This window comes from Pseudophryne corroboree, chromosome 3 (assembly GCF_028390025.1).
Source record: "Pseudophryne corroboree isolate aPseCor3 chromosome 3, aPseCor3.hap2, whole genome shotgun sequence".
Lineage (NCBI taxonomy): Eukaryota > Metazoa > Chordata > Amphibia > Anura > Myobatrachidae > Pseudophryne > Pseudophryne corroboree.
Genome location: NC_086446.1, coordinates 114,649,939 through 114,668,486, shown reverse-complemented (window position 1 = coordinate 114,668,486; position 18,548 = coordinate 114,649,939). Strand labels below are relative to the sequence as shown.

The following is an 18,548-nucleotide window of genomic DNA, read 5'->3' as shown; positions in this document are numbered from 1 at the left end:
TTATGAACCAGTAGTTAGAAGTAGAAAAGTTCTAACAGAAACCACAAAGCTCATCTACAGCCACAGCACACGGGATACGCCCAATCTCATCTGATCTTGGAAGCTAAGTAGTGTTGGGCTTGGTTAGTACTTGGATGGGAGACCACCTGGGAATACAAGGTGCTGTAGATATTTTTATACTGCCAACACCGTTCTGTTGATGCATTCCATTTTCAAACGTTTTCATTTATGAACCAGTAGTTAGAAGTAGAAAAGTTCTAACAGAAACCACAAAGCTCATCTACAGCCACACCACACTGGATACGCCCAATCTCATCTGATCTTGGAAGCTAAGCAGTGTTGGGCCTGGTTAGTACTTGGATGGGAGACCACCTGGGAATACAAGGTGCTGTAGATATTTTTATACTGCCAACACCGTTCTGTTGATGCATTCCATTTTCAAACGTATTCATTTATGAACCAGTAGTTAGAAGTAGAAAAGTTCAAACAGAAACCACAAAGCTCATCTACAGCCACACCACACTGGATACGCCAAATCTGATCTGATCTTGGAAGCTAAGCAGTGTTGGGCCTGGTCAGTACTTGGATGGGAGACCACCTGGGAATACAAGGTACTGTAGATATTGTTATACTGCCAACACCGTTCTGTTGATGCATTCCATTTTCAAACGTATTCATTTATGAACCAGTTGTTAGAAGTAGAAAAGTTCTAACAGAAACCATAAAGCTCATCTACAGCCACACCACACTGGATACGCCCAATCTCATCTGATCTTGGAAGCTAAGCAGTGTTGGGCCTGGTTAGTAATTGGATGGGAGACCACCTGGGAATACAAGGTGCTGTAGATATTTTTATACTACCCACACCATTCTGTTGATGCATTCCATTTTAAAAAGTATTCATTAATGAACCAGTAGTTAGAAGTAGAAAAGTTCTAACAGAAACCAGAAAGTTCATCTACAGCAACACCACACTGGATACGCCCAATCTCATCTGATCTTGTTAGCTAAGCGGTGTTGGGCCTGGTTAGTACTTGGATGGGAGACCACCTGGGAATACAAGGTGCTGTAGATATTTTTATACTGCCAACACAGTTCTGTTGATGCATTCCATTTTCAAATGTATTCATTTATGAACCAGTAGTTAGAAGTAGAAAAGTTCAAACAGAAACCACAAAGCTCATCTACAGCCACACCACACTGGATATCCCAATCTCATCTGATCTTGGAAGCTAAGCAGTGTTGGGCCTGGTTAGTACTTGGATGGGAGACCACCTGGGAATACAAGGTGCTGTAGATATTTTTATACTACCAACACCGTTCTGTTGATGCATTCCATTTTCAAACGTATTCATTTATGAACCAGTAGTTAGAAGTAGAAAAGTTCTAACAGAAACCATAAAGCTCATCTACAGCCACACCACACTGGATACGCCCAATCTCATCTGATCTTGGAAGCTAAGCAGTGTTGGGCCTGGTTAGTACTTGGATGGGAGACCACCTGGGAATACAAGGTGCTGTAGATATTTTTATACTGCCAACACCGTTCTGTTGATGCATTCCATTTTCAAACGTATTCATTTATGAACCAGTAGTTAGAAGTAGAAAAGTTCTAACAGAAACCATAAAGCTCATCTACAGCCACACCACACTGGATACGCCCAATCTCATCTGATCTTGGAAGCTAAGCAGTGTTGGGCCTGGTTAGTACTTGGATGGGAAACCACCTGGGAATACAAGGTGCTGTAGATATTTTTATACTGCCAACACCGTTCTGTTGATGCATTCCATTTTCAAACGTCTTCATTTATGAACCAGTAGTTAGAAGTAGAAAAGTTCTAACAGAAACCATAAATCTCATCTACAGCCACACCACATTGTATACGCCCAATCTCATCTGATCTTGGAAGCTAAGCAGTGTTGGGCTTGGTTAGTACTTGGATGGGAGACCACCTGGGAATACAAGGTGCTGTAGATATTTTTATACTACCAACACCGTTCTGTTGATGCATTCCATTTTCAAACGTATTCATTTATGAACCAGTAGTTAGAAGTAGAAAAGTACTAACATAAACCATAAAGCTATTCTACAGCCACACCACACTGGATATGCCCAATCTCATCTGATCTTGGAAGTTAAGCAGTATTGAGCCTGGTTAGTACTTGGATGGGAGACCACCTGGGAATACAAGGTGCTGTAGATATTTTTATACTGCCAACACCATTCTGTTGATGCATTCCATTTTCAAACGTATTCATTAATGAACCAGTAGTTAGAAGTATAAAAGTTCTAACAGAAACCAGAAAATTCATCTACAGCAAGACCACACTGGATACGCCCAATCTCATCTGATCTTGGAAGCTAAGCAGTGTTGGGCCTGCTTAGTACTTGGATGGGAGACCACCGGGGAATACAAGGTGCTGTAGATATTTTTATACTGCCAACACCGTTCTGTTGATGCATTCAATTTTCAAATGTATTCATTTATGAACCACTAGTTAGAAGTAGAAAAGTTCAAACAGAAACAATAAAGCTCAACTACAGCCACACCACACTGGATACGCCCAATCTCATCTGATCTTGGAAGCTAAGCAGTGTTGGGCCTGGTTAGTACTTGGATGGGAGACCACCTGGGAATACAAGGTGCTGTAGATATTTTTATACTGCCAACACCGTTCTGTTGATGCATTCCATTTTCAAACGTCTTCATTTATGAACCAGTAGTTAGAAGTAGAAAAGTTCTAGCAGAAACCATAAAGCTCATCTACAGCCACACCACACTGTATACGCCCAATCTCATCTGATCTTGGAAGCTAAGCAGTGTTGGGCCTGGTTAGTACTTGGATGGGAGACCACCTGGGAATACAAGGTGCTGTAGATATTTTTATACTACCAACACCGTTCTGTTGATGCATTCCATTTTCAAACGTATTCATTTATGAACCAGTAGTTAGAAGATGAAAAGTTCAAACAGAAACAACAAAGCTCATCTACAGCCACACCACACTGGATACGCCCAATCTCATCTGATCTTGGAAGCTAAGCAATGTTGGGCCTGGTTAGTACTTGGATGGGAGACCACCTGGGAATAAAAGGTGCTGTAGATATTTTTATACTGCCAACACCGTTCTGTTGATGCATTCCATTTTCAAACGTATTCATTTATGAACCAGTAGTTAGAAGTAGAAAAGTTCTAACAGAAACCACAAAGCTCATCTACAGCCACACCACACTGGATACGCCCAATCTCATCTGATCTTGGAAGCTAAGCAGTGTTGGGCCTGGTTAGTACTTGGATGGGAGACCACCTGGGAATACAAGGTGCTGTAGATATTTTTATACTGCCAACACCGTTCTGTTGATGCATTCCATTTTCAAACGTGTTCATTTATGAACCAGTAGTTAGAAGTAGAAAAGTTCAAACAGAAACCACAAAGCTCATCTACAGCCACACCACACTGGATACGCCCAATCTCATCTGATCTTGGAAGCTAAGCAGTGTTGGGCCTGGTTAGTACTTGGATGGGAGACCACCCGGGAATACAAGGTGCTGTAGATATTTTTATACTGCCAACACCGTTCTGTTGATGCATTCCATTTTCAAACGTATTCATTTATGAACCAGTAGTTAGAAGTAGAAAAGTTCTAAGAGAAACCACTAAGCTCATCTACAGCCACACCACACTGGATATGCCCAATCTCATCTGATCTTGGAAGCTATGCAGTGTTGGGCCTGGTTAGTACTTGGATGGGAGATCACCTGGGAATACAAGGTGCTGTAGATATTTTTATACTGCCAACACCGTTCTGTTGATGCATTCCATTTTCAAACGTATTCATTTATGAACCAGTAGTTAGAAGTAGAAAAGTTCTAACAGAAACCACAAAGCTCATCTACAGCCACACCACACTGGATACGCCCAATCTCATCTGATCTTGGAAGCTAAGCAGTGTTGGGCCTGGTTAGTACTTGGATGGGAGACCACCTGGGAATACAAGGTGCTGTAGATATTTTTATACTGCCAACACCGTTCTGTTGATGCATTCCATTTTCAAACGTATTCATTTATGAACCAGTAGTTAGAAGTAGAAAAGTTCAAACAGAAACCACAAAGCTCATCTACAGCCACACCACACTGGATACGCCCAATCTCATCTGATCTTGGAAGCTAAGCAGTGTTGGGCCTGGTTAGTACTTGGATGGGAGACCACCTTGGAATACAAGGTGCTGTAGATATTTTTATACTGCCAACACCGTTCTGTTGATGCATTCCATTTTAAAACGTATTCATTTATGAACCAGTAGTTAGAAGTAGAAAAGTTCTAAGAGAAACCACTAAGCTCATCTACAGCCACACCACACTGGATATGCCCAATCTCATCTGATCTTGGAAGCTAAGCAGTGTTGGGCCTGGTTAGTACTTGGATGGGAGATCACCTGGGAATACAAGGTGCTGTAGATATTTTTATACTGCCAACACCGTTCTGTTGATGCATTCCATTTTCAAACGTATTCATTTATGAACCAGTAGTTAGAAGTAGAAAAGTTCTAACAGAAACCACCAAGCTCATCTACAGCTACACCACACTGGATACGCCCAATCTCATCTGATCTTGGAAGCTAAGCAGTGTTGGGCCTGGTTAGTACTTGGATGGGAGACCACCTGGGAATACAAGGTGCTGTAGATATTTTTATATTGCCAACACCGTTCTGTTGATGCATTCCATTTTCAAACGTATTTATTTATGAACCAGTAGTTAGAAGTAGAAAAGTTCTAACAGAAACCACAAAGCTCATCTACAGCCACACCACACTGGATACGCCCAATCTCATCTGATCTTGGAAGCTAAGCAGTGTTGGGCCTGGTTAGTACTTGGATGGGAGACCACCTGGGAATACAAGGTGCTGTAGATATTTTTATACTGCCAACACCGTTCTGTTGATGCATTCCATTTTCAAACGTATTCATTTATGAACCAGTAGTTAGAAGTAGAAAAGTTCAAACAGAAACCACAAAGCTCATCTACAGCCACACCACACTGGATACGCCCAATCTCATCTGATCTTGGAAGCTAAGCAGTGTTGGGCCTGGTTAGTACTTGGATGGGAGACCACCTGGGAATACAAGGTGCTGTAGCTATTTTTATACTGCCAACACCGTTCTGTTGATGCATTCCATTTTAAAACGTATTCATTTATGAACCAGTAGTTAGAAGTAGAAAAGTTCTAACAGAAACCACTAAGCTCATCTACAGCCACACCACACTGGATATTCCCAATCTCATCTGATGTTGGAAGCTAAGCAGTGTTGGGCCTGGTTAGTACTTGGATGGGAGATCACCTGGGAATACAAGGTGCTGTAGATATTTTTATACTGCCAACACCGTTCTGTTGATGCATTCCATTTTCAAACGTATTCATTTATGAACCAGTAGTTAGAAGTAGAAAAGTTCTAACAGAAACCACCAAGCTCATCTACAGCCACATCACACTGGATACGCCCAATCTCATCTGATCTTGGAAGCTAAGCAGTGTTGGGCCTGGTTAGTACTTGGATGGGAGACCACCTGGGAATACAAGGTGCTGTAGATATTTTTATACTGCCAACACCGTTCTATTGATGCATTCCATTTTAAAACGTATTCATTTATGAACCAGTAGTTAGAAGTAGAAAAGTTCTAACAGAAACCACTAAGCTCATCTACAGCCACACCACACTGGATACGCCCAATCTCATCTGATCTTGGAAGCTAAGCAGTGTTGGGCCTGGTTAGTACTTGGATGGGAGACCACCTGGGAATACAAGGTGCTGTAGATATTTTTATACTGCCAACACCGTTCTGTTGATGCATTCCATTTTCAAATGTATTCATTTATGAACCAGTAGTTAGAAGTAGAAAAGTTCTAACATAAACCACCAAGCTCATCTACAGCTACACCACACTGGATACGCCCAATCTCATCTGATCTTGGAAGATAAGCAGTGTTGGGCCTGGTTAGTACTTGGATGGGAGACCACCTGGGAATACAAGGTGCTGTAGATATTTTTATACTGCCAACACCGTTCTGTTGATGCATTCCATTTTCAAACGTATTCATTTATGAACCAGTAGTTAGAAGTAGAAAAAATCTAACAGAAACCACAAAGCTCATCTACAGCCACACCACACTGGATACGCCCAATCTCATCTGATCTTGGAAGCTAAGCAGTGTTGGGCCTGGTTAGTACTTGGATGGGAGACCACCTGGGAATACATGGTGCTGTAGATATTTTTATACTGCCAACACCGTTCTGTTGATGCATTCCATTTTAAAACGTATTCATTTATGAACCAGTAGTTAGAAGTAGAAAAGTTCTAACAGAAACCACAAAGCTCATCTACAGCAACACCACACTGGATACGCCCAATCTCATCTGATCTTGGAAGCTAAGCAGTGTTGGGCCTGGTTAGTACTTGGATTGGAGACCACCTGGGAATACAAGGTGCTGTAGATATTTTTATACTGCCAACACCGTTCTGTTGATGCATTCCATTTTCAAACGTTTTCATTTATGAACCAGTAGTTAGAAGTAGAAAAGTTCTAACAGAAACCACGAAGCTCATCTACAGCCACACCACACTGGATACGCCCAATCTCATCTGATCTTGGAAGCTAAGCAGTGTTGGGCCTGGTTAGTACTTGGATGGGAGACCACCTGGGAATACAAGATGCTGTAGATATTTTTATACTACCAACACCGTTCTGTTGATGCATTCCATTTTCAAACGTATTCATTTATGAACCAGTAGTTAGAAGTAGAAAAGTTCTAACAGAAACCAGAAAGTTCATCTACAGCAACACCACACTGGATACGCCCAATCTCATCTGATCTTGGAAGCTAAGCAGTGTTGGGCCTGGTTAGTACTTGGATGGGAGACCACCTGGGAATACAAGGTGCTGTAGATATTTTTATACTGCCAACACCGTTCTGTTGATGCATTCCATTTTCAAACGTATTCATTTATGAACCAGTAGTTAGAAGTAGAAAAGTTCTAACAGAATCCACAAAGCTCATCTACAGCCACACCACACTGGATACGCCCAATCTCATCTGATCTTGGAAACTAAGCAGTGTTGGGCCTGGTTAGTACTTGGATGGGAGGCCACCTGGGAATACAAGGTGCTGTAGATATTTTTATACTGCCAACACCGTTCTGTTGATGCATTCCATTTTAAAACGTATTCATTTATGAACCAGTAGTTAGAAGTAGAAAAGTTCTAACAGAAACCAGAAAGTTCATCTACAGCAACACCACACTGGATACGCCCAATCTCATCTGATCTTGAAAGCTAAGCAGTGTTTGGCCTGGTTAGTACTTGGATGGGAGACCACCTGGGAATACAAGGTGCTGTAGATATTTTTATACTGCCAACACCGTTCTGTTGATGCATTCCATTTTCAAACGTTTTCATTTATGAACCAGTAGTTAGAAGTAGAAAAGTTCTAACAGAAACCACAGAGCTCATCTACAGCCACACCCCACTGGATACGCCCAATCTCATCTGATCTTGGAAGCTAAGCAGAGTTGGGCCTGGTTAGTACTTGGATGGGAGACCACCTGGGAATACAAGGTGCTGTAGATATTTTTATACTACCAACACCGTTCTGTTGATGCATTCCATTTTCAAACGTATTCATTTATGAACCAGTAGTTAGAAGTAGAAAAGTTCTAACAGAAACCACAAAGCTCATCTACAGCCACACCACACTGGATACGCCCAATCTCATCTGATCTTGGAAGCTAAGCAGTGTTGGGCCTGGTTAGTACTTGGATGGGAGACCACCTGGGAATACAAGGTGCTGTAGATATTTTTATACTGCCAACACCGTTCTGTTGATGCATTCCATTTTCAAACGTATTCATTTATGAACCAGTAGTTAGAAGTAGAAAAGTTCTAACAGAATCCACAAAGCTCATCTACAGCCACACCACACTGGATACGCCCAATCTCATCTGATCTTGGAAACTAAGCAGTGTTGGGCCTGGTTAGTACTTGGATGGGAGGCCACCTGGGAATACAAGGTGCTGTAGATATTTTTATACTGCCAACACCGTTCTGTTGATGCATTCCATTTTAAAACGTATTCATTTATGAACCAGTAGTTAGAAGTAGAAAAGTTCTAACAGAAACCAGAAAGTTCATCTACAGCAACACCACACTGGATACGCCCAATCTCATCTGATCTTGAAAGCTAAGCAGTGTTTGGCCTGGTTAGTACTTGGATGGGAGACCACCTGGGAATACAAGGTGCTGTAGATATTTTTATACTGCCAACACCGTTCTGTTGATGCATTCCATTTTCAAACGTTTTCATTTATGAACCAGTAGTTAGAAGTAGAAAAGTTCTAACAGAAACCACAGAGCTCATCTACAGCCACACCCCACTGGATACGCCCAATCTCATCTGATCTTGGAAGCTAAGCAGAGTTGGGCCTGGTTAGTACTTGGATGGGAGACCACCTGGGAATACAAGGTGCTGTAGATATTTTTATACTACCAACACCGTTCTGTTGATGCATTCCATTTTCAAACGTATTCATTTATGAACCAGTAGTTAGAAGTAGAAAAGTTCTAACAGAAACCACAAAGCTCATCTACAGCCACACCACACTGGATACGCCCAATCTCATCTGATCTTGGAAGCTAAGCAGTGTTGGGCCTGGTTAGTACTTGGATGGGAGACCATCTGGGAATACAAGGTGCTGTAGATATTTTTATACTGCCAACACCGTTCTGTTGATGCATTCCATTTTCAAATGTATTCATTTATGAACCAGTAGTTAGAAGTAGAAAAGTTCAAACAGAAACCACAAAGCTCATCTACAGCCACACCACACTGGATACGCCCAATCTCATCTGATCTTGGAAGCTAAGCAGTGTTGGGCCTGGTTAGTACTTGGATGGGAGACCACCTGGGAATACAAGGTGCTGTAGCTATTTTTATACTGCCAACACCGTTCTGTTGATGCATTCCATTTTAAAACGTATTCATTTATGAACCAGTAGTTAGAAGTAGAAAAGTTCTAACAGAAACCACTAAGCTCATCTACAGCCACACCACACTGGATACGCCCAATCTCATCTGATCTTGGAAGCTAAGCAGTGTTGGGCCTGGTTAGTACTTGGATGGGAGACCACCTGGGAATACAAGGTGCTGTAGATATTTTTATACTGCCAACACCGTTCTGTTGATGCATTCCATTTTCAAACGTATTCATTTATGAACCAGTAGTTAGAAGTAGAAAAGTTCTAACAGAAACCACCAAGCTCATCTACAGCTACACCACACTGGATAAGCCCAATCTCATCTGATCTTGGAAGCTAAGCAGTGTTGGGCCTGGTTAGTACTTGGATGGGAGACCACCTGGTAATACAAGGTGCTGTAGATATTTTTATACTGCCAACACCGTTCTGTTGATGCATTCCATTTTCAAACGTATTCATTTATGAACCAGTAGTTAGAAGTAGAAAAAATCTAACAGAAACCACAAAGCTCATCTACAGCCACACCACACTGGATACGCCCAATCTCATCTGATCTTGGAAGCTAAGCAGTGTTGGGCCTGGTTAGTACTTGGATGGGAGACCACCTGGGAATACATGGTGCTGTAGATATTTTTATACTGCCAACACCGTTCTGTTGATGCATTCCATTTTCAAACGTATTCATTTATGAACCAATAGTTAGAAGTAGAAAAGTTCAAACAGAAACCACAAAGCTCATCTACAGCCACACCACACTGGATACGCCCAATCTCATCTGATCTTGGAAGCTAAGCAGTGTTGGGCCTGGTTAGTACTTGGATGGGAGACCACCTGGGAATACATGGTGCTGTAGATATTTTTATACTGCCAACACCGTTCTGTTGATGCATTCCATTTTAAAACGTATTCATTTATGAACCAGTAGTTAGAAGTAGAAAAGTTCTAACAGAAACCACAAAGCTCATCTACAGCAACACCACACTGGATACGCCCAATCTCATCTGATCTTGGAAGCTAAGCAGTGTTGGGCCTGGTTAGTACTTGGATGGGAGACCACCTGGGAATACAAGGTGCTGTAGATATTTTTATACTGCCAACACCGTTCTGTTGATGCATTCCATTTTCAAACGTTTTCATTTATGAACCAGTAGTTAGAAGTAGAAAAGTTCTAACAGAAACCACAGAGCTCATCTACAGCCACACCACACTGGATACGCCCAATCTCATCTGATCTTGGAAGCTAAGCAGTGTTGGTCCTGGTTAGTACTTGGATGGGAGACCACCTGGGAATACAAGGTGCTGTAGATATTTTTATACTGCCAACACCGTTCTGTTGATGCATTCCATTTTCAAACGTATTCATTTATGAACCAGTAGTTAGAAGTAGAAAAGTTCTAACAGAAACCACGAAGCTCATCTACAGCCACACCACACTGGATACGCCCAATCTCATCTGATCTTGGAAGCTAAGCAGTGTTGGGCCTGGTTAGTACTTGGATGGGAGACCACCTGGGAATACAAGGTGCTGTAGATATTTTTATACTACCAACACCGTTCTGTTGATGCATTCCATTTTCAAACGTATTCATTTATGAACCAGTAGTTAGAAGTAGAAAAGTTCAAACAGAAACCACAAAGCTCATCTACAGCCACACCACACTGGGTACGCCCAATCTCATCTGATCTTGGAAGCTAAGCAGTGTTGGGACTGGCTAGTACTTGGATCGGAGACCACCTAGGAATACAAGGTGCTGTAGATATTTTTATACTGCCAACACCGTTCTGTTGATGCATTCAATTTTCAAATGTATTCATTTATGAACCAGAAGTTAGAAGTAGAAAAGTTCTAACAGAAACCAGAAAGTTCATCTACAGCAACACCACACTGGATATGCCCAATCTCATCTGATCTTGGAAGCTAAGCAGTGTTGGGCCTGGTTAGTACTTGGATGGGAGACCACCTGGGAATACAAGGTGCTGTAGATATTTTTATACTGCCAGCACCGTTCTGTTGATGCATTCCATTTTCAAACGTATTCATTTATGAACCAGTAGTTAGAAATAGAAAAGTTCTAACAGAATCCACAAAGCTCATCTACAGCCACACCACACTGGATACGCCCAATCTCATCTGATCTTGGAAACTAAGCAGTGTTGGGCCTGGTTAGTACTTGGATGGGAGGCCACCTTTGAATACAAGGTGCTGTAGATATTTTTATACTGCCAACACCGTTCTGTTGATGCATTCCATTTTAAAACGTATTCATTTATGAACCAGTAGTTAGAAGTAGAAAAGTTCTAACAGAAACCAGAAAGTTCATCTACAGCAACACCACACTGGATACGCCCAATCTCATCTGATCTTGAAAGCTAAGCAGTGTTGGGCCTGGTTAGTACTTGGAAGGGAGACCACCTGGGAATACAAGGTGCTGTAGATATTTTTATACTGCCAACACCGTTCTGTTGATGCATTCCATTTTCAAACGTTTTCATTTATGAACCAGTAGTTAGAAGTAGAAAAGTTCTAACAGAAACCACAGAGCTCATCTACAGCCACAGCACACTGGATACGCCCAATCTCATCTGATCTTGGAAGCTAAGCAGAGTTGGGCCTGGTTAGTACTTGGATGGGAGACCACCTGGGAATACAAGGTGCTGTAGATATTTTTATACTACCAACACCGTTCTGTTGATGCATTCCATTTTCAAACGTATTTATTTATGAACCAGTAGTTAGAAGTAGAAAAGTTCTAACAGAAACCACAAAGCTCATCTACAGCCACACCACACTGGATACGCCCAATCTCATCTGATCTTGGAAGCTAAGCAGTGTTGGGCCTGGTTAGTACTTGGATGGGAGACCACCTGGGAATACAAGGTGCTGTAGATATTTTTATACTGCCAACACCGTTCTGTTGATGCATTCCATTTTCAAACGTATTCATTTATGAACCAGTAGTTAGAAGTAGAAAAGTTCAAACAGAAACCACAAAGCTCATCTACAGCCACACCACACTGGATACGCCCAATCTCATCTGATCTTGGAAGCTAAGCAGTGTTGGGCCTGGTTAGTACTTGGATGGGAGACCACCTGGGAATACAAGGTGCTGTAGCTATTTTTATACTGCCAACACCGTTCTGTTGATGCATTCCATTTTAAAACGTATTCATTTATGAACCAGTAGTTAGAAGTAGAAAAGTTCTAACAGAAACCACTAAGCTCATCTACAGCCACACCACACTGGATACGCCCAATCTCATCTGATCTTGGAAGCTAAGCAGTGTTGGGCCTGGTTAGTACTTGGATGGGAGACCACCTGGGAATACAAGGTGCTGTAGATATTTTTATACTGCCAACACCGTTCTGTTGATGCATTCCATTTTAAAACGTATTCATTTATGAACCAGTAGTTAGAAGTAGAAAAGTTCTAACAGAAACCAGAAAGTTCATCTACAGCAACACCACACTGGATACGCCCAATCTCATCTGATCTTGAAAGCTAAGCAGTGTTGGGCCTGGTTAGTACTTGGAAGGGAGACCACCTGGGAATACAAGGTGCTGTAGATATTTTTATACTGCCAACACCGTTCTGTTGATGCATTCCATTTTCAAACGTTTTCATTTATGAACCAGTAGTTAGAAGTAGAAAAGTTCTAACAGAAACCACAGAGCTCATCTACAGCCACAGCACACTGGATACGCCCAATCTCATCTGATCTTGGAAGCTAAGCAGAGTTGGGCCTGGTTAGTACTTGGATGGGAGACCACCTGGGAATACAAGGTGCTGTAGATATTTTTATACTACCAACACCGTTCTGTTGATGCATTCCATTTTCAAACGTATTTATTTATGAACCAGTAGTTAGAAGTAGAAAAGTTCTAACAGAAACCACAAAGCTCATCTACAGCCACACCACACTGGATACGCCCAATCTCATCTGATCTTGGAAGCTAAGCAGTGTTGGGCCTGGTTAGTACTTGGATGGGAGACCACCTGGGAATACAAGGTGCTGTAGATATTTTTATACTGCCAACACCGTTCTGTTGATGCATTCCATTTTCAAACGTATTCATTTATGAACCAGTAGTTAGAAGTAGAAAAGTTCTAACAGAAACCACCAAGCTCATCTACAGCTACACCACACTGGATAAGCCCAATCTCATCTGATCTTGGAAGCTAAGCAGTGTTGGGCCTGGTTAGTACTTGGATGGGAGACCACCTGGGAATACAAGATGCTGTAGATATTTTTATACTGCCAACACCGTTCTGTTGATGCATTCCATTTTCAAACGTATTCATTTATGAACCAGTAGTTAGAAGTAGAAAAAATCTAACAGAAACCACAAAGCTCATCTACAGCCACACCACACTGGATACGCCCAATCTCATCTGATCTTGGAAGCTAAGCAGTGTTGGGCCTGGTTAGTACTTGGATGGGAGACCACCTGGGAATACATGGTGCTGTAGATATTTTTATACTGCCAACACCGTTCTGTTGATGCATTCCATTTTCAAACGTATTCATTTATGAACCAATAGTTAGAAGTAGAAAAGTTCTAACAGAAACCACAAAGTTCATCTACAGCCGCACCACACTGGATACGCCCAATCACAACTGATCTTGGAAGCTAAGCAGTGTTGGGCCTGGTTAGTACTTGGATGGGAGACCACCTGGGAATACAAGGTGCTGTAGATATTTTTATACTGCCAACACCGTTCTGTTGATGCATTCCATTTTCAAACGTATTCATTTATGAACCAGTAGTTAGAAGTAGAAAAGTTCTAACAGAAACCACAAAGCTCATCTACAGCCACACCACACTGGATACGCCCAATCTCATCTGATCTTGGAAGCTAAGCAGTGTTGGGCCTGGTTAGTACTTGGATGGGAGACCACCTGGGAATACAAGGTGCTGTAGATATTTTTATACTGCCAACACCGTTCTGTTGATGCATTCACTTTTCAAATGTATTCATTTATGAACCAGTAGTTAGAAGTAGAAAAGTTCAAACAGAAAGCACAAAGCTCATCTACAGCCACACCACACTGGATACGCCCAATCTCATCTGATCTTGGAAGCTAAGCAGTGTTGGGCCTGGTCAGTACTTGTATGGGAGACCACCTGGGAATACAAGGTGCTGTAGATATTTTTATACTGCCAACACCGTTCTGTTGATGCATTCCATTTTCAAACGTATTCATTTATGAACCAGTAGTTAGAAGTAGAAAAGTTCTAACAGAAACCACAAAGCTCATCTACAGCCACACAACACTGGATACGCCCAATCTCATCTGATCTTGGAAGCTAAACAGTGTTGGGCCTGGTTAGTACTTGGATGGGAGACCACCTGGGAATGCAAGGTGCTGTAGATATTTTTATACTGCCAACACCGTTCTGTTGATGCATTCCATTTTCAAACGTATTCATTTATGAACCAGTAGTTAGAAGTAGAAAAGTTCTAACAGAAACCATAAAGCTCATCTACAGCCACACCACACTGGATACGCCCAATCTCATCTGATCTTAGAAGCTAAGCAGTGTTGGGCCTGGTTAGTACTTGGATGGGAGACCACCTGGGAGTACAAGGTGCTGTAGATAATTTTATACTGCCAACACCGTTCTGTTGATGCATTCCATTTTCAAACGTATTCATTTATGAACCAGTAGTTAGAAGTAGAAAAGTTCTAACAGAAACCACAAAGTTCATCTACAGCCACACCACACTGGATACGCCCAATCTCATCTGATCTTGGAAGCTAAGCAGTGTTGGGCCTGGTTAGTACTTGGATGGGAGACCACCTGGGAATACAAGGTGCTGTAGATATTTTTATACTACCAACACCGTTCTGTTGATGCATTCCATTTTCAAACGTATTCATTTATGAACCAGTAGTTAGAAGTAGAAAAGTTCTAACAGAAACCACAAAGTTCATCTACACCTACACCACACTGGATACGCCCAATCTCATCTGATCTTGGAAGCTAAGCAGTGTTGGGCCTGGTTAGTACTTGTATGGGAGACCACCTGGGAATACAAGGTGCTGTAGATATTTTTATACTACCAACACCGTTATGTTGATGCATTCCATTTTCAAACGTATTCATTTATGAACCAGTAGTTAGAAGTAGAAAAGTTCTAACAGAAACCATAAAGCTCATCTACAGCCACACCACACTGGATACGCCCAATCTCATCTGATCTTGGAAGCTAAGCAGTGTTGGGCCTGGTTAGTACTTGGATGGGAGACCACCTGGGAATACAAGGTGCTGTAGATAATTTTATACTGCCAACACCGGTCTGTTGATGCATTCCATTTTCAAACGTATTCATTTATGAACCAGTAGTTAGAAGTAGAAAAGTTCTAACAGAAACCACAAAGTTCATCTACAGCCACACCACACTGGATACGCCCAATCTCATCTGATCTTGGAAGCTAAGCAGTGTTGGGCCTGGTTAGTACTTGGATGGGAGACCACCGGGGAATACAAGGTGCTGTAGATATTTTTATACTGCCAACACCGTTCTGTTGATGCATTCAATTTTCAAATGTATTCATTTATGAACCAGTAGTTAGAAGTAGAAAAGTTCAAACATAAACTACAAAGCTCATCTACAGCCACACTACACTGGATACGCCCAATCTCATCTGATCTTGGAAGCTAAGCAGTGTTGGGCCTGGTTAGTACTTGGATGGGAGACCACCTGGGAATACAAGGTGCTGTAGATATTTTTATACTGCCAACACCGTTCTGTTGATGCATTCCATTTTCAAACGTATTCATTTATGAACCAGTAGTTAGAAGTAGAAAAGTTCTAACAGAAACCATAAAGCTCATCTACAGCCACACCACACTGGATACGCCAAATCTCATCTGATCTTGGAAGCTAAGCAGTGTTGGGCCTGGTTAGTACTTGGATGGGAGACCACCTGGGAATACAAGGTGCTGTAGATATTTTTATACTACCAGCACCGTTCTGTTGATGCATTCCATTTTCAAACGTATTCATTTATGAACCAGTAGTTAGAAGTAGAAAAGTACTAACAGAAACCTTAAAGCTCTTCTACAGCCACACCACACTGGATATGCCCAATCTCATCTGATCTTGTTAACTAAGCAGTGTTGGGCCTGGTTAGTACTTGGATGGGAGACCACCTGGGAATACAAGGTGCTGTAGATATTTTTATACTGCCAACACCGTTCTGTTGATGCATTCCATTTTCAAATGTATTCATTTATGAACCAGTAGTTAGAAGTAGAAAAGTTTAAACAGAAACCACAAAGCTCATCTACAGCCACACCACACAGGATACGCCAAATCTCATCTGATCTTGGAAGCTAAGCAGTGTTGGGCCTGGTTAGTACTTGGATGGGAGACCACCTGGGAATACAAGGTGCTGTAGATATTTTTATACTGCCAACACCGTTCTGTTGATGCATTCTATTTTCAAATGTATTCATTTATGAACCAGTAGTTAGAAGTAGAAAAGTTCTAACAGAAACCATAAAGCTCATCTACAGCCACACCACACTGGATATGCCCAATCTCATCTGATCTTGGAAGCTAAGCAGAGTTGGGCCTGGTTAGTACTTGGATGGGAGACCACCTGGGAATACAAGGTGCTGTAGATATTTTTATACTACCAACACCGTTCTGTTGATGCATTCCATTTTCAAACGAATTCATTTATGAACCAGTAGTTAGAAGTAGAAAAATTCTAACAGAAACTACAAAGCTCATCTACAGCTACACCACACTGGATACGCCCAATCTCATCTGATCTTGGAAGCTAAGCAGTGTTGGGCCTGGTTAGTACTTGGATGGGAGACCACCTGGGAATACAAGGTGCTGTAGATATTTTTATACTGCCAACACCGTTCTGTTGATGCATTCCATTTTCAAACGTCTTCATTTATGAACCAGTAGTTAGAAGTAGAAAAGTTCTAACAGAAACCATAAAGCTCATCTACAGCCACACCACATTGTATACGCCCAATCTCATCTGATCTTGGAAGCTAAGCAGTGTTGGGCCTGGTTAGTACTTGGATGGGAGACCACCTGGGAATACAAGGTGCTGTAGATATTTTTATACTACCAACACCGTTCTGTTGATGCATTCCATTTTCAAACGTATTCATTTATGAACCAGTAGTTAGAAGTAGAAAAGTACTAACAGAAACCATAAAGCTATTCTACAGCCACACCACACTGGATATGCCCAATCTCATCTGATCTTGGAAGCTAAGCAGTGTTGAGCCTGGTTAGTACTTGGATGGGAGACCACCTGGGAATACAAGGTGCTGTAGATATTTTTATACTGCCAACACCATTCTGTTGATGCATTCCATTTTAAAACGTATTCATTAATGAACCAGTAGTTAGAAGTAGAAAAGTTCTAACAGAAACCAGAAAGTTCATCTACAGCAAGACCACACTGGATACGCCCAATCTCATCTGATCTTGGAAGCTAAGCAGTGTTGGGCCTGCTTAGTACTTGGATGGGAGACCACCGGGGAATACAAGGTGCTGTAGATATTTTTATACTGCCAAGACCGTTCTGTTGATGCATTCAATTTTCAAATGTATTCATTTATGAACCAGTAGTTAGAAGTAGAAAAGTTCAAACAGAAACAACAAAGCTCATCTACAGCCACACCACACTGAATACGCCCAATCTCATCTGATCTTGGAAGCTAAGCAATGTTGGGCCTGGTTAGTACTTGGATGGGAGACCACCTGGGAATACAAGGTGCTGTAGATATTTTTATACTGCCAACACCGTTCTGTTGATGCATTCCATTTTCAAACGTATTAATTTATGAACCAGTAGTTAGAAGTAGAAAAGTTCTAACAGAAACCACAAAGCTCATCTACAGCCACAGCACACTGGATACGCCCAATCTCATCTGATCTTGGAAGCTAAGCAGTGTTGGGACTGGTTAGTACTTGGATGGGAGACCACCTGGGAATACAAGGTGCTGTAGATATTTTTATACTGCCAACACCATTCTGTTGATGCATTCCATTTTAAAACGTATTCATTTATGAACCAGTAGTTAGAAGTAGAAAAGTTCAAACAGAAACCACAAAGCTCATCTACAGCCACACCACACTGGATATCCCAATCTCATACGATCTTGGAAGCTAAGCAGTGTTGGGCCTGGTTAGTACTTGGATGGGAGACCACCTGGGAATACAAGGTGCTGTAGATATTTTTATACTGCCAACACCGTTCTGTTGATGCATTCCATTTTCAAACGTATTCATTTATGAACCAGTAGTTAGAAGTAGAAAAGTTCAAACAGAAACCACAAAGCTCATCTACAGCCACACCACACTGGATACGCCAAATCTGATCTGATCTTGGAAGCTAAGCAGTGTTGGGCCTGGTCAGTACTTGGATGGGAGACCACCTGGGAATACAAGGTACTGTAGATATTGTTATACTGCCAACACTGTTCTGTTGATGCATTCCATTTTCAAACGTATTTATTTATGAACCAGTTGTTAG

The 18,548-nt window shown here is 41.6% G+C and overlaps 64 non-coding genes and 18 pseudogenes across 64 annotated transcripts; all 82 read left to right on the top strand.

Annotated features, from left to right (window-relative positions):
* The first annotated feature begins 52 nt into the window (after positions 1 to 52).
* On the top strand, positions 53 to 171 carry LOC134892180 (5S ribosomal RNA; annotated as a pseudogene).
* A 107-nt stretch (positions 172 to 278) lies between these two features.
* On the top strand, positions 279 to 397 carry LOC134889167 (5S ribosomal RNA). Its single transcript, XR_010171217.1, has one exon. It is a non-coding gene; the product is annotated as a 5S ribosomal RNA (ribosomal RNA).
* A 107-nt stretch (positions 398 to 504) lies between these two features.
* On the top strand, positions 505 to 623 carry LOC134892402 (5S ribosomal RNA; annotated as a pseudogene).
* Positions 624 to 730: 107 nt separating this feature from the next.
* LOC135066095 (5S ribosomal RNA) lies at positions 731 to 849 on the top strand. The gene has a single exon (XR_010252353.1). It is a non-coding gene; the product is annotated as a 5S ribosomal RNA (ribosomal RNA).
* A 107-nt stretch (positions 850 to 956) lies between these two features.
* On the top strand, positions 957 to 1,075 carry LOC134888517 (5S ribosomal RNA; annotated as a pseudogene).
* Positions 1,076 to 1,182: 107 nt separating this feature from the next.
* LOC134886222 (5S ribosomal RNA) lies at positions 1,183 to 1,300 on the top strand. The gene has a single exon (XR_010170313.1). It is a non-coding gene; the product is annotated as a 5S ribosomal RNA (ribosomal RNA).
* A 107-nt stretch (positions 1,301 to 1,407) lies between these two features.
* Positions 1,408 to 1,526, top strand: LOC134889155 (5S ribosomal RNA). The gene has a single exon (XR_010171216.1). It is a non-coding gene; the product is annotated as a 5S ribosomal RNA (ribosomal RNA).
* A 107-nt stretch (positions 1,527 to 1,633) lies between these two features.
* On the top strand, positions 1,634 to 1,752 carry LOC135058771 (5S ribosomal RNA). Its single transcript, XR_010245195.1, has one exon. It is a non-coding gene; the product is annotated as a 5S ribosomal RNA (ribosomal RNA).
* A 107-nt stretch (positions 1,753 to 1,859) lies between these two features.
* On the top strand, positions 1,860 to 1,978 carry LOC135064611 (5S ribosomal RNA). The gene has a single exon (XR_010250917.1). It is a non-coding gene; the product is annotated as a 5S ribosomal RNA (ribosomal RNA).
* A 107-nt stretch (positions 1,979 to 2,085) lies between these two features.
* On the top strand, positions 2,086 to 2,204 carry LOC134890488 (5S ribosomal RNA; annotated as a pseudogene).
* A 107-nt stretch (positions 2,205 to 2,311) lies between these two features.
* LOC134886170 (5S ribosomal RNA) lies at positions 2,312 to 2,430 on the top strand. The gene has a single exon (XR_010170261.1). It is a non-coding gene; the product is annotated as a 5S ribosomal RNA (ribosomal RNA).
* Positions 2,431 to 2,537: 107 nt separating this feature from the next.
* LOC135060684 (5S ribosomal RNA) lies at positions 2,538 to 2,656 on the top strand. Its single transcript, XR_010247078.1, has one exon. It is a non-coding gene; the product is annotated as a 5S ribosomal RNA (ribosomal RNA).
* Positions 2,657 to 2,763: 107 nt separating this feature from the next.
* Positions 2,764 to 2,882, top strand: LOC134901408 (5S ribosomal RNA). The gene has a single exon (XR_010174901.1). It is a non-coding gene; the product is annotated as a 5S ribosomal RNA (ribosomal RNA).
* Positions 2,883 to 2,989: 107 nt separating this feature from the next.
* Positions 2,990 to 3,108, top strand: LOC135069173 (5S ribosomal RNA). The gene has a single exon (XR_010255361.1). It is a non-coding gene; the product is annotated as a 5S ribosomal RNA (ribosomal RNA).
* A 107-nt stretch (positions 3,109 to 3,215) lies between these two features.
* Positions 3,216 to 3,334, top strand: LOC134889144 (5S ribosomal RNA). Its single transcript, XR_010171215.1, has one exon. It is a non-coding gene; the product is annotated as a 5S ribosomal RNA (ribosomal RNA).
* A 107-nt stretch (positions 3,335 to 3,441) lies between these two features.
* Positions 3,442 to 3,560, top strand: LOC134901723 (5S ribosomal RNA). Its single transcript, XR_010175206.1, has one exon. It is a non-coding gene; the product is annotated as a 5S ribosomal RNA (ribosomal RNA).
* A 107-nt stretch (positions 3,561 to 3,667) lies between these two features.
* On the top strand, positions 3,668 to 3,786 carry LOC134888573 (5S ribosomal RNA; annotated as a pseudogene).
* Positions 3,787 to 3,893: 107 nt separating this feature from the next.
* On the top strand, positions 3,894 to 4,012 carry LOC134889132 (5S ribosomal RNA). Its single transcript, XR_010171214.1, has one exon. It is a non-coding gene; the product is annotated as a 5S ribosomal RNA (ribosomal RNA).
* A 107-nt stretch (positions 4,013 to 4,119) lies between these two features.
* Positions 4,120 to 4,238, top strand: LOC135061324 (5S ribosomal RNA). The gene has a single exon (XR_010247708.1). It is a non-coding gene; the product is annotated as a 5S ribosomal RNA (ribosomal RNA).
* A 107-nt stretch (positions 4,239 to 4,345) lies between these two features.
* LOC135066551 (5S ribosomal RNA) lies at positions 4,346 to 4,464 on the top strand. The gene has a single exon (XR_010252797.1). It is a non-coding gene; the product is annotated as a 5S ribosomal RNA (ribosomal RNA).
* Positions 4,465 to 4,571: 107 nt separating this feature from the next.
* LOC135058431 (5S ribosomal RNA) lies at positions 4,572 to 4,690 on the top strand. Its single transcript, XR_010244859.1, has one exon. It is a non-coding gene; the product is annotated as a 5S ribosomal RNA (ribosomal RNA).
* A 107-nt stretch (positions 4,691 to 4,797) lies between these two features.
* Positions 4,798 to 4,916, top strand: LOC134889120 (5S ribosomal RNA). The gene has a single exon (XR_010171212.1). It is a non-coding gene; the product is annotated as a 5S ribosomal RNA (ribosomal RNA).
* A 107-nt stretch (positions 4,917 to 5,023) lies between these two features.
* On the top strand, positions 5,024 to 5,142 carry LOC135060563 (5S ribosomal RNA). Its single transcript, XR_010246956.1, has one exon. It is a non-coding gene; the product is annotated as a 5S ribosomal RNA (ribosomal RNA).
* Positions 5,143 to 5,249: 107 nt separating this feature from the next.
* On the top strand, positions 5,250 to 5,368 carry LOC134889194 (5S ribosomal RNA; annotated as a pseudogene).
* Positions 5,369 to 5,475: 107 nt separating this feature from the next.
* Positions 5,476 to 5,594, top strand: LOC135061197 (5S ribosomal RNA). Its single transcript, XR_010247586.1, has one exon. It is a non-coding gene; the product is annotated as a 5S ribosomal RNA (ribosomal RNA).
* Positions 5,595 to 5,701: 107 nt separating this feature from the next.
* On the top strand, positions 5,702 to 5,820 carry LOC134889109 (5S ribosomal RNA). Its single transcript, XR_010171211.1, has one exon. It is a non-coding gene; the product is annotated as a 5S ribosomal RNA (ribosomal RNA).
* A 107-nt stretch (positions 5,821 to 5,927) lies between these two features.
* LOC135060842 (5S ribosomal RNA) lies at positions 5,928 to 6,046 on the top strand. Its single transcript, XR_010247236.1, has one exon. It is a non-coding gene; the product is annotated as a 5S ribosomal RNA (ribosomal RNA).
* Positions 6,047 to 6,153: 107 nt separating this feature from the next.
* Positions 6,154 to 6,272, top strand: LOC134900697 (5S ribosomal RNA). The gene has a single exon (XR_010174205.1). It is a non-coding gene; the product is annotated as a 5S ribosomal RNA (ribosomal RNA).
* A 107-nt stretch (positions 6,273 to 6,379) lies between these two features.
* On the top strand, positions 6,380 to 6,498 carry LOC134885744 (5S ribosomal RNA). The gene has a single exon (XR_010169851.1). It is a non-coding gene; the product is annotated as a 5S ribosomal RNA (ribosomal RNA).
* Positions 6,499 to 6,605: 107 nt separating this feature from the next.
* Positions 6,606 to 6,724, top strand: LOC135065421 (5S ribosomal RNA). Its single transcript, XR_010251705.1, has one exon. It is a non-coding gene; the product is annotated as a 5S ribosomal RNA (ribosomal RNA).
* A 107-nt stretch (positions 6,725 to 6,831) lies between these two features.
* On the top strand, positions 6,832 to 6,950 carry LOC135059867 (5S ribosomal RNA). Its single transcript, XR_010246264.1, has one exon. It is a non-coding gene; the product is annotated as a 5S ribosomal RNA (ribosomal RNA).
* A 107-nt stretch (positions 6,951 to 7,057) lies between these two features.
* Positions 7,058 to 7,176, top strand: LOC135070360 (5S ribosomal RNA). Its single transcript, XR_010256528.1, has one exon. It is a non-coding gene; the product is annotated as a 5S ribosomal RNA (ribosomal RNA).
* Positions 7,177 to 7,283: 107 nt separating this feature from the next.
* Positions 7,284 to 7,402, top strand: LOC134889318 (5S ribosomal RNA; annotated as a pseudogene).
* Positions 7,403 to 7,509: 107 nt separating this feature from the next.
* LOC135065722 (5S ribosomal RNA) lies at positions 7,510 to 7,628 on the top strand. Its single transcript, XR_010251995.1, has one exon. It is a non-coding gene; the product is annotated as a 5S ribosomal RNA (ribosomal RNA).
* Positions 7,629 to 7,735: 107 nt separating this feature from the next.
* Positions 7,736 to 7,854, top strand: LOC134889098 (5S ribosomal RNA). The gene has a single exon (XR_010171210.1). It is a non-coding gene; the product is annotated as a 5S ribosomal RNA (ribosomal RNA).
* Positions 7,855 to 7,961: 107 nt separating this feature from the next.
* Positions 7,962 to 8,080, top strand: LOC135070359 (5S ribosomal RNA). The gene has a single exon (XR_010256527.1). It is a non-coding gene; the product is annotated as a 5S ribosomal RNA (ribosomal RNA).
* A 107-nt stretch (positions 8,081 to 8,187) lies between these two features.
* Positions 8,188 to 8,306, top strand: LOC134889317 (5S ribosomal RNA; annotated as a pseudogene).
* A 107-nt stretch (positions 8,307 to 8,413) lies between these two features.
* LOC135065721 (5S ribosomal RNA) lies at positions 8,414 to 8,532 on the top strand. The gene has a single exon (XR_010251994.1). It is a non-coding gene; the product is annotated as a 5S ribosomal RNA (ribosomal RNA).
* Positions 8,533 to 8,639: 107 nt separating this feature from the next.
* On the top strand, positions 8,640 to 8,758 carry LOC134901575 (5S ribosomal RNA). The gene has a single exon (XR_010175061.1). It is a non-coding gene; the product is annotated as a 5S ribosomal RNA (ribosomal RNA).
* A 107-nt stretch (positions 8,759 to 8,865) lies between these two features.
* Positions 8,866 to 8,984, top strand: LOC135060562 (5S ribosomal RNA). The gene has a single exon (XR_010246955.1). It is a non-coding gene; the product is annotated as a 5S ribosomal RNA (ribosomal RNA).
* Positions 8,985 to 9,091: 107 nt separating this feature from the next.
* On the top strand, positions 9,092 to 9,210 carry LOC134889087 (5S ribosomal RNA). Its single transcript, XR_010171209.1, has one exon. It is a non-coding gene; the product is annotated as a 5S ribosomal RNA (ribosomal RNA).
* A 107-nt stretch (positions 9,211 to 9,317) lies between these two features.
* Positions 9,318 to 9,436, top strand: LOC134890200 (5S ribosomal RNA; annotated as a pseudogene).
* A 107-nt stretch (positions 9,437 to 9,543) lies between these two features.
* Positions 9,544 to 9,662, top strand: LOC134900696 (5S ribosomal RNA). The gene has a single exon (XR_010174204.1). It is a non-coding gene; the product is annotated as a 5S ribosomal RNA (ribosomal RNA).
* A 107-nt stretch (positions 9,663 to 9,769) lies between these two features.
* LOC134900695 (5S ribosomal RNA) lies at positions 9,770 to 9,888 on the top strand. Its single transcript, XR_010174203.1, has one exon. It is a non-coding gene; the product is annotated as a 5S ribosomal RNA (ribosomal RNA).
* A 107-nt stretch (positions 9,889 to 9,995) lies between these two features.
* On the top strand, positions 9,996 to 10,114 carry LOC135059866 (5S ribosomal RNA). The gene has a single exon (XR_010246263.1). It is a non-coding gene; the product is annotated as a 5S ribosomal RNA (ribosomal RNA).
* A 107-nt stretch (positions 10,115 to 10,221) lies between these two features.
* On the top strand, positions 10,222 to 10,340 carry LOC135063122 (5S ribosomal RNA). The gene has a single exon (XR_010249460.1). It is a non-coding gene; the product is annotated as a 5S ribosomal RNA (ribosomal RNA).
* A 107-nt stretch (positions 10,341 to 10,447) lies between these two features.
* On the top strand, positions 10,448 to 10,566 carry LOC134889075 (5S ribosomal RNA). The gene has a single exon (XR_010171207.1). It is a non-coding gene; the product is annotated as a 5S ribosomal RNA (ribosomal RNA).
* A 107-nt stretch (positions 10,567 to 10,673) lies between these two features.
* Positions 10,674 to 10,792, top strand: LOC134895079 (5S ribosomal RNA; annotated as a pseudogene).
* A 107-nt stretch (positions 10,793 to 10,899) lies between these two features.
* On the top strand, positions 10,900 to 11,018 carry LOC135064585 (5S ribosomal RNA). Its single transcript, XR_010250891.1, has one exon. It is a non-coding gene; the product is annotated as a 5S ribosomal RNA (ribosomal RNA).
* A 107-nt stretch (positions 11,019 to 11,125) lies between these two features.
* Positions 11,126 to 11,244, top strand: LOC134890983 (5S ribosomal RNA; annotated as a pseudogene).
* A 107-nt stretch (positions 11,245 to 11,351) lies between these two features.
* On the top strand, positions 11,352 to 11,470 carry LOC134885719 (5S ribosomal RNA). Its single transcript, XR_010169828.1, has one exon. It is a non-coding gene; the product is annotated as a 5S ribosomal RNA (ribosomal RNA).
* A 107-nt stretch (positions 11,471 to 11,577) lies between these two features.
* Positions 11,578 to 11,696, top strand: LOC134885500 (5S ribosomal RNA). Its single transcript, XR_010169612.1, has one exon. It is a non-coding gene; the product is annotated as a 5S ribosomal RNA (ribosomal RNA).
* Positions 11,697 to 11,803: 107 nt separating this feature from the next.
* On the top strand, positions 11,804 to 11,922 carry LOC134889064 (5S ribosomal RNA). Its single transcript, XR_010171206.1, has one exon. It is a non-coding gene; the product is annotated as a 5S ribosomal RNA (ribosomal RNA).
* Positions 11,923 to 12,029: 107 nt separating this feature from the next.
* On the top strand, positions 12,030 to 12,148 carry LOC135060561 (5S ribosomal RNA). Its single transcript, XR_010246954.1, has one exon. It is a non-coding gene; the product is annotated as a 5S ribosomal RNA (ribosomal RNA).
* Positions 12,149 to 12,255: 107 nt separating this feature from the next.
* On the top strand, positions 12,256 to 12,374 carry LOC134889052 (5S ribosomal RNA). Its single transcript, XR_010171205.1, has one exon. It is a non-coding gene; the product is annotated as a 5S ribosomal RNA (ribosomal RNA).
* A 107-nt stretch (positions 12,375 to 12,481) lies between these two features.
* On the top strand, positions 12,482 to 12,600 carry LOC134885718 (5S ribosomal RNA). The gene has a single exon (XR_010169827.1). It is a non-coding gene; the product is annotated as a 5S ribosomal RNA (ribosomal RNA).
* A 107-nt stretch (positions 12,601 to 12,707) lies between these two features.
* On the top strand, positions 12,708 to 12,826 carry LOC134885499 (5S ribosomal RNA). The gene has a single exon (XR_010169611.1). It is a non-coding gene; the product is annotated as a 5S ribosomal RNA (ribosomal RNA).
* Positions 12,827 to 12,933: 107 nt separating this feature from the next.
* Positions 12,934 to 13,052, top strand: LOC134889040 (5S ribosomal RNA). Its single transcript, XR_010171204.1, has one exon. It is a non-coding gene; the product is annotated as a 5S ribosomal RNA (ribosomal RNA).
* A 107-nt stretch (positions 13,053 to 13,159) lies between these two features.
* LOC134889104 (5S ribosomal RNA) lies at positions 13,160 to 13,278 on the top strand (annotated as a pseudogene).
* Positions 13,279 to 13,385: 107 nt separating this feature from the next.
* Positions 13,386 to 13,504, top strand: LOC134900694 (5S ribosomal RNA). The gene has a single exon (XR_010174202.1). It is a non-coding gene; the product is annotated as a 5S ribosomal RNA (ribosomal RNA).
* Positions 13,505 to 13,611: 107 nt separating this feature from the next.
* LOC134884954 (5S ribosomal RNA) lies at positions 13,612 to 13,730 on the top strand. Its single transcript, XR_010169085.1, has one exon. It is a non-coding gene; the product is annotated as a 5S ribosomal RNA (ribosomal RNA).
* A 107-nt stretch (positions 13,731 to 13,837) lies between these two features.
* Positions 13,838 to 13,956, top strand: LOC134889029 (5S ribosomal RNA). Its single transcript, XR_010171203.1, has one exon. It is a non-coding gene; the product is annotated as a 5S ribosomal RNA (ribosomal RNA).
* A 107-nt stretch (positions 13,957 to 14,063) lies between these two features.
* On the top strand, positions 14,064 to 14,182 carry LOC135065563 (5S ribosomal RNA). The gene has a single exon (XR_010251841.1). It is a non-coding gene; the product is annotated as a 5S ribosomal RNA (ribosomal RNA).
* A 107-nt stretch (positions 14,183 to 14,289) lies between these two features.
* On the top strand, positions 14,290 to 14,408 carry LOC134886652 (5S ribosomal RNA). Its single transcript, XR_010170732.1, has one exon. It is a non-coding gene; the product is annotated as a 5S ribosomal RNA (ribosomal RNA).
* A 107-nt stretch (positions 14,409 to 14,515) lies between these two features.
* Positions 14,516 to 14,634, top strand: LOC135068281 (5S ribosomal RNA). The gene has a single exon (XR_010254485.1). It is a non-coding gene; the product is annotated as a 5S ribosomal RNA (ribosomal RNA).
* A 107-nt stretch (positions 14,635 to 14,741) lies between these two features.
* Positions 14,742 to 14,860, top strand: LOC134889016 (5S ribosomal RNA). Its single transcript, XR_010171202.1, has one exon. It is a non-coding gene; the product is annotated as a 5S ribosomal RNA (ribosomal RNA).
* A 107-nt stretch (positions 14,861 to 14,967) lies between these two features.
* LOC134887594 (5S ribosomal RNA) lies at positions 14,968 to 15,086 on the top strand (annotated as a pseudogene).
* A 107-nt stretch (positions 15,087 to 15,193) lies between these two features.
* On the top strand, positions 15,194 to 15,312 carry LOC134889005 (5S ribosomal RNA). Its single transcript, XR_010171201.1, has one exon. It is a non-coding gene; the product is annotated as a 5S ribosomal RNA (ribosomal RNA).
* A 107-nt stretch (positions 15,313 to 15,419) lies between these two features.
* Positions 15,420 to 15,538, top strand: LOC135061289 (5S ribosomal RNA). The gene has a single exon (XR_010247675.1). It is a non-coding gene; the product is annotated as a 5S ribosomal RNA (ribosomal RNA).
* Positions 15,539 to 15,645: 107 nt separating this feature from the next.
* On the top strand, positions 15,646 to 15,764 carry LOC135060719 (5S ribosomal RNA). The gene has a single exon (XR_010247111.1). It is a non-coding gene; the product is annotated as a 5S ribosomal RNA (ribosomal RNA).
* A 107-nt stretch (positions 15,765 to 15,871) lies between these two features.
* On the top strand, positions 15,872 to 15,990 carry LOC135064361 (5S ribosomal RNA). The gene has a single exon (XR_010250669.1). It is a non-coding gene; the product is annotated as a 5S ribosomal RNA (ribosomal RNA).
* A 107-nt stretch (positions 15,991 to 16,097) lies between these two features.
* On the top strand, positions 16,098 to 16,216 carry LOC134889298 (5S ribosomal RNA; annotated as a pseudogene).
* A 107-nt stretch (positions 16,217 to 16,323) lies between these two features.
* On the top strand, positions 16,324 to 16,442 carry LOC134885240 (5S ribosomal RNA). Its single transcript, XR_010169358.1, has one exon. It is a non-coding gene; the product is annotated as a 5S ribosomal RNA (ribosomal RNA).
* Positions 16,443 to 16,549: 107 nt separating this feature from the next.
* Positions 16,550 to 16,668, top strand: LOC135066393 (5S ribosomal RNA). The gene has a single exon (XR_010252640.1). It is a non-coding gene; the product is annotated as a 5S ribosomal RNA (ribosomal RNA).
* A 107-nt stretch (positions 16,669 to 16,775) lies between these two features.
* LOC135058430 (5S ribosomal RNA) lies at positions 16,776 to 16,894 on the top strand. Its single transcript, XR_010244858.1, has one exon. It is a non-coding gene; the product is annotated as a 5S ribosomal RNA (ribosomal RNA).
* A 107-nt stretch (positions 16,895 to 17,001) lies between these two features.
* LOC135060869 (5S ribosomal RNA) lies at positions 17,002 to 17,120 on the top strand. Its single transcript, XR_010247263.1, has one exon. It is a non-coding gene; the product is annotated as a 5S ribosomal RNA (ribosomal RNA).
* A 107-nt stretch (positions 17,121 to 17,227) lies between these two features.
* On the top strand, positions 17,228 to 17,346 carry LOC134887130 (5S ribosomal RNA; annotated as a pseudogene).
* Positions 17,347 to 17,453: 107 nt separating this feature from the next.
* Positions 17,454 to 17,572, top strand: LOC134886169 (5S ribosomal RNA). Its single transcript, XR_010170260.1, has one exon. It is a non-coding gene; the product is annotated as a 5S ribosomal RNA (ribosomal RNA).
* A 107-nt stretch (positions 17,573 to 17,679) lies between these two features.
* On the top strand, positions 17,680 to 17,798 carry LOC135062922 (5S ribosomal RNA). Its single transcript, XR_010249265.1, has one exon. It is a non-coding gene; the product is annotated as a 5S ribosomal RNA (ribosomal RNA).
* Positions 17,799 to 17,905: 107 nt separating this feature from the next.
* On the top strand, positions 17,906 to 18,024 carry LOC134889736 (5S ribosomal RNA; annotated as a pseudogene).
* Positions 18,025 to 18,131: 107 nt separating this feature from the next.
* On the top strand, positions 18,132 to 18,249 carry LOC134888235 (5S ribosomal RNA; annotated as a pseudogene).
* Positions 18,250 to 18,356: 107 nt separating this feature from the next.
* LOC134892401 (5S ribosomal RNA) lies at positions 18,357 to 18,475 on the top strand (annotated as a pseudogene).
* Positions 18,476 to 18,548: the final 73 nt, after the last annotated feature.